Source organism: Aptenodytes patagonicus, chromosome 1 (genome assembly GCF_965638725.1).
Source record: "Aptenodytes patagonicus chromosome 1, bAptPat1.pri.cur, whole genome shotgun sequence".
In the NCBI taxonomy this organism is placed as follows: Eukaryota; Metazoa; Chordata; class Aves; order Sphenisciformes; family Spheniscidae; genus Aptenodytes; species Aptenodytes patagonicus.
This window is the reverse complement of record NC_134949.1, coordinates 37,625,875-37,631,277: the sequence shown is the minus strand read 5'-3', so window position 1 is coordinate 37,631,277 and position 5,403 is coordinate 37,625,875.

The following is a 5,403-nucleotide window of genomic DNA, read 5'->3' as shown; positions in this document are numbered from 1 at the left end:
CTTCCAATGAAAGGAATGAAATGTGCCTTTAAAAAAGCAAACTTTGAGGATTTTTTTCCTCATTTCTGATTCAGCTTTCAGCAGAAGAAGCATGAACCAGAATTACCAGCCAGAAGTACAACAGGAACGACAAGCTTGGATGATAAGCAGGGAATGGATGCAGGAGCACAGCTGGCATCTTCTTTGAGTCCATATTGCTCTCTCAGATACTTGCAATGAAGGACGTACAAGCACGTGGTGTCTACAGTGCTGTCCATGTGACAAACTGTCCATCTGTTCAATGTACCTACTGATAAACTGGACTGATTAGTCTAAACAGAGTCCACAAAGATCTCATGCTGTGTAATGTCTGTTATTACTCTTCCTTTGTTGTTCCAAGTGTTGCTTGTCCTTCCTGTGGCTGCCAGGGATGTTTAAACTGTAATAGACTTACTGCTGGACCTGTGGTGCAGAAGCACTTCTTCATGAGTTGGGCCGAAAGCACTTGCACATGGGGTATTACGATAAGCTAGTAATGCCTTGTCTGGATCACTGGCCTTCTCTAAATGCCATTGTGTTCACTGCAGCCTCAGTGGACTCAGTTCCCAGTGAACAGCAAGGGGTGACTCGGTAAGACCAGTCTTTTGCTATTGCGATGAAGAGGGACACTTTTGGAATGATTCCAGTATGGCTTCTCACCAGAGTGTCTTGGAAATCACATCTGGCAGAGGTGAAATTCACGTGACAGCTGCGTTGAAGCAAAAGCTCCTTGACTTTACCTGAAACAACATGAAAGCAGTCAGCCATGAAAAGCCACCACTGACCATTCGAGGGAAGGAGGATGCTCGGGGAAGGTAGACAGCAGAAGCTGTTGTACTGGCTCTGGCTGGGACAGAGTTAACTTTCCACATAGCAGCCCCTGTGATGCTGTGGTTTGGATTTGTGACTAAAACAGTGTTGATACCACCAACATTTTGGCTATTGCTGAGCAGTGCTTGCACAGTGTTGATGCTTTCTCTTTTATTCGCTCTGCCCTCTCCCCTGCAGTGAGTGGGCTGGGGGTGGGTAAGAAATTGGGAGGGGACACAGCAGGGACACCTGACCCAAACTGGCCATAGGGATATCCCCTGTGACACAATGTCAAGCTCAGCACTAAAAAATTGGGATTTTGTCTTCCAAAGCAGCCGTTGCTTGGAGACTGGCTGAGCATTGGTCTGCTTGTAGGAGGCAATGAATGATTGCTGTTGCATTACTTGTTTTTTCCTCTTTCCTTCACTTATTAAACTGTTCTTATCTCGACCTATGAGTATTCTCACTTTTACTCCTCCTGTTCTCTCCCCTGTCCTGCTGAGATGCTGTGTGGGTGCTTAGCTGCTGGCCATGGTCAACCCACAACACCTGTCCATCTCTGTGGTTCTCTTTACGCAGACGTGTCAGGCAGTGCTGATGAGTACTTACCTGAGATATGGTTCGGCCTTTAGATGGTTTGCAGAGCTCAGCATTTTGTGATATCTTGACACTGTGCATCATGTAGCCTCTGGAGAATTATAGTTAGCCGGATTGCAGGGATGATCAAAAGTACCCTGTTCATCAGTGGTCCATCTTGTACCATAGTCTACTGTCCATGCCCCCATTACAATCTGTAATCAGAAATCACTTTATATTTGATAGGCCAAATCGCTTGCCACCCGGCCAGCTGATGATACGTTTTATTGTTTTGCTGAGCTGATTAGATGTCAACTATGGTTCACATCTGTGATCTGTGGCTGGTAAAGCAGTAAGGATTACCTGCCACAATTTCTTCAGTCTCCTCTTGGTTACCACTCTCAAGGGTTCTTCACAGTACATCTGCCGCAAATATGTATAGAGGATCATAAATGAGTACAGAGTTATTTATGAGGATTGATCACAAAATCAATAATCAGTGATAAATATTGATGAGTAGTTATTTATTGTGATCCAAGACATTTCCAAAAGAGGATGGTTTGCTGTTATTTTTGCTGGTTACACCAAAGTCTACAACAGAGTCGCAAAAGGATCCACATGCTGAGGCAGTTGCCAGGTCTTTTCTTTTTCTCTTATCTAGGAATTTATTTTCTCTGTATGAGAAGTTTTATGTATGGTAGAGAACTCACCTTATTATTTTGCTGTATCTGATGTTGGACAACTCATCTGTCAAAACGATGATTGCTTTGCACAGATTGAAATGACCAAACTCAGAATGGATATAAAAATCTCACTGATCTAATAAAATGCCTTCTCCTAAAACGGTGTCAATAACCACTGTTGCAGCGAAAAGCTCATGCAAAAGTTGTAGACATCAGAAGTTCCAGGTACTGCTCTGCCTTAAAAATTAGCATAAACAGACAACATTTCATGTCATTGACTCGAGTTGGTTCAGTTAACATTTTGAAAATGGCTTCATTCTTATCCTTACTTTAATAATCACCATCACTAGTGGTTATGAGGCCCAGAAAGCAAAATGTTGTCTCTTTGAAGCTTACACTTGCTGTGCGTCAGATGATATAGTTTCCTGAAGTATTTGCAATATTTTGCATAGGTCATTGTTATTAGTCTTGACAACAGAATTATGAACCAGAATATTGTAAAAATGACAGACCATCCCTTCCAGGCTTTCCAGCAACTGTCTCTTCTTTCTCTGAAAGATCTCAGATGACGAGGAAAATCCAAACAGCAGGCAACTGAATCGCTCAGACAGAATGATTATCAACAGAAATATCTGCCAAAACCCAAAGTTTGGCATTGAGCTTCCTGGGAATTTTGCCATTTTTCAGCCAGTGCAGTTGGATCTTATTTAGAATAACACATATACTTCGTATTTTTCTTGAGCTCCAAGTCATCAGTACAGATGGCACGTGCCATTCTGAAGGTTCACTGCTTGAATCACTAACTCCCTTGTGGACCATTACTTGGAATTGTTTGTGGACAGCCTTCCCCAAGGGAAACAGAATTACAGGGTGCTGCGAATATGAAAGGTGGCCCAGAACTTCAATGTGTGACCAGGCCTCCTTCTTCACTTCCACTGCAGCTCAGCAGGGATGATGTGAGGTCTTTGCACACATAGCATCTTTTACTACAGCTGCTTGTTCAACATCTTGATGATCTGCAGAAGCATCTTCTCATGCACAGAAAGTTTCTTGTCAGTAGGACAGAGCTTAAATTGAAAACCAAAATAGATTTATGCAACTTCTTGGTCATGACTTCTGTTCTACTGTCAATCTTGAAGGAGACTGAAGTGTCTCAGTGTCCAAGGACCAATGGCTTGGCTCAGGTCTATTTGCCAGATGTAATCATAGGAAGGTGTTGGCAGAAGTTAGTGAAATTGGCCTTCCTTAGGAACACTGGCTCACTTTTGTGACTTCTGCTTCATGGGGTATTCTTAGAAGGCATTCATTATGGGCATGTCTAATGACATATCAACACCAGATGCATGCAGCGATTTGGGATATTTTTTGCCTACCTGTACCTGTCTGGTTCTTTTCAGGATGACTGGGTTATTAGCAGAATGATGTTTGTTGTTTCTTTAATGGCCAGCACTGAGCAGCAACATAAATATTGCCTACGGGATTACTGGGACCTCACAGCATCTCTCGTTACATCCTCATATTCTTGATTTGCATAGCCATTGCAGTTACTGTAAGTGTCAAATCAGTAGCAAACTGTAGCTTTTCTAACATGCATCATGTCAGTATGCCAGTAATGTTGCAATATTGTGTTAGAATAGAGAGAGAGATGTGCTGAAATTTTGCACAGACTCCTCCTCTAATCCTTCTGAAGTTGGGGTAGAAGATACTTCAGGAGATAAAATATTTATTCAAACTTGTTAATTAAAATATTATAAAAATTTGCTTCTTTAATCACCAAAATCAAAGCATTACAGTTTAGCCTGTAATCTTATCAGACACATAGCTCCTCTTCTGTTTTGCTCTTTAGGGGTTGGTCCTCATCTAAAATGCTCAGATTTTGTTTTCCAGTTCATCCAGTCATCAACAGCCTTGAAAATGAGTGATCCCAGATCTTGCTTCTGCAAAACTGGAGTAGCAGGACTTGTTACCACTGCCAGAACCCCTATGTCTCTGTGGTTGTCTCCAGTGCTTCTGATTTCACTCCACTTCTGCCACCATGCCATGCATTTATTGTTTAAATAAAACCCAGCTGCTCAGAGACCTCAGCTCCCTTCAGAGCCTATGTATCTAGCTTTCAGCAAGCCCGGCACAGGAGGTCAAGCGTGTCTGGGATAAACCCAGGGAAAATCTACCCAAATCCTCAGTGCCTCAGTTGCTGGCAAGAGTGCATTTACACTGTAATATTGAGTGACTTCACTGGTGACTCTTGAAACAGTGGCCTCCAGGATATACACTTAATGTGGGCAGTGAAAGTATCACACTGCCAAGTTTCTTACAGTGGGAGGTGAAGCTACTGTCTTGGGCAGTGCTTGAAGATATTCAAGGCAGACCTTGCTACTGCTGTCCCCAGTCCTCATTTCTCCCCTGCTGTTGGAGCCTCAGGTTTCTGTCCTCCTGCCGCTCCTTCAGTCTCGTCCCCTAGTCCCATCCACGGGAAATGCAAGCTACAAAACACTACAGTAAGGTCACCAAAACTCAGACTGCTATTTGGTTGTGGGTGATAAATGAGAAAACATGAAGGTGAAAACTTCGTATTTATTTTGGTGCAGTTGTATTTGTTTCTTAGCAACTTGAATATTTCTTTGTCAAGTGTTGCTGCCAGGTCATAAAATATACAGCGAGTGTATTTGTCTCTCTCTCTTTTCTGCCTACTGAACTGTTGCAAGTCAGCCGTTTGCGTTTTGCCATCTAACACACTCTTCACATGAACGTTACGTTATGCTTGCTACATTAAGCAGCTGAGAAATCGTTAACAAAGTTTTTGAAAGATTTATACTTCTCATACTGAGATGAGGTATATCAAAGCGATGTAAGGTCATTCCAAGACTCTGGATCATAACAAAATAATGGCTCCCTTCAGTACCATCTGTTACCTCTATTTGTAGCAGAAGGTAGCAGAAGGATAGGCATGATCATGAGTCGTCTTTGAGGGGGGGTGACTACACCATGAGACTTTGCAGTCTGAGGAACCGACATCAGCCAAAGCCCTGAAGAAGAGCCGCCTCTAATGAAAGATCAGAGCAATCAAGACACCGGTGTTACTGGTAGGTCGTGAATTCAACAGGGAAAAGGTGTGATCCTTTGATAAAACAATTCAATGTTGCATGAAAGAGGTTCAATCAATAACTGAAACACTCTAATTAAAGTCAACAGAGAAAAAGGGGGACATTGGTAGTTGCTATATGCAGCAGAGATGTCTTGTTGATTATAGGCTCAAAAGCAGGTTAAGTGCTTGATTTAAGTATTACACAGAAGAGTACTATGTCCAGTTGTCAGC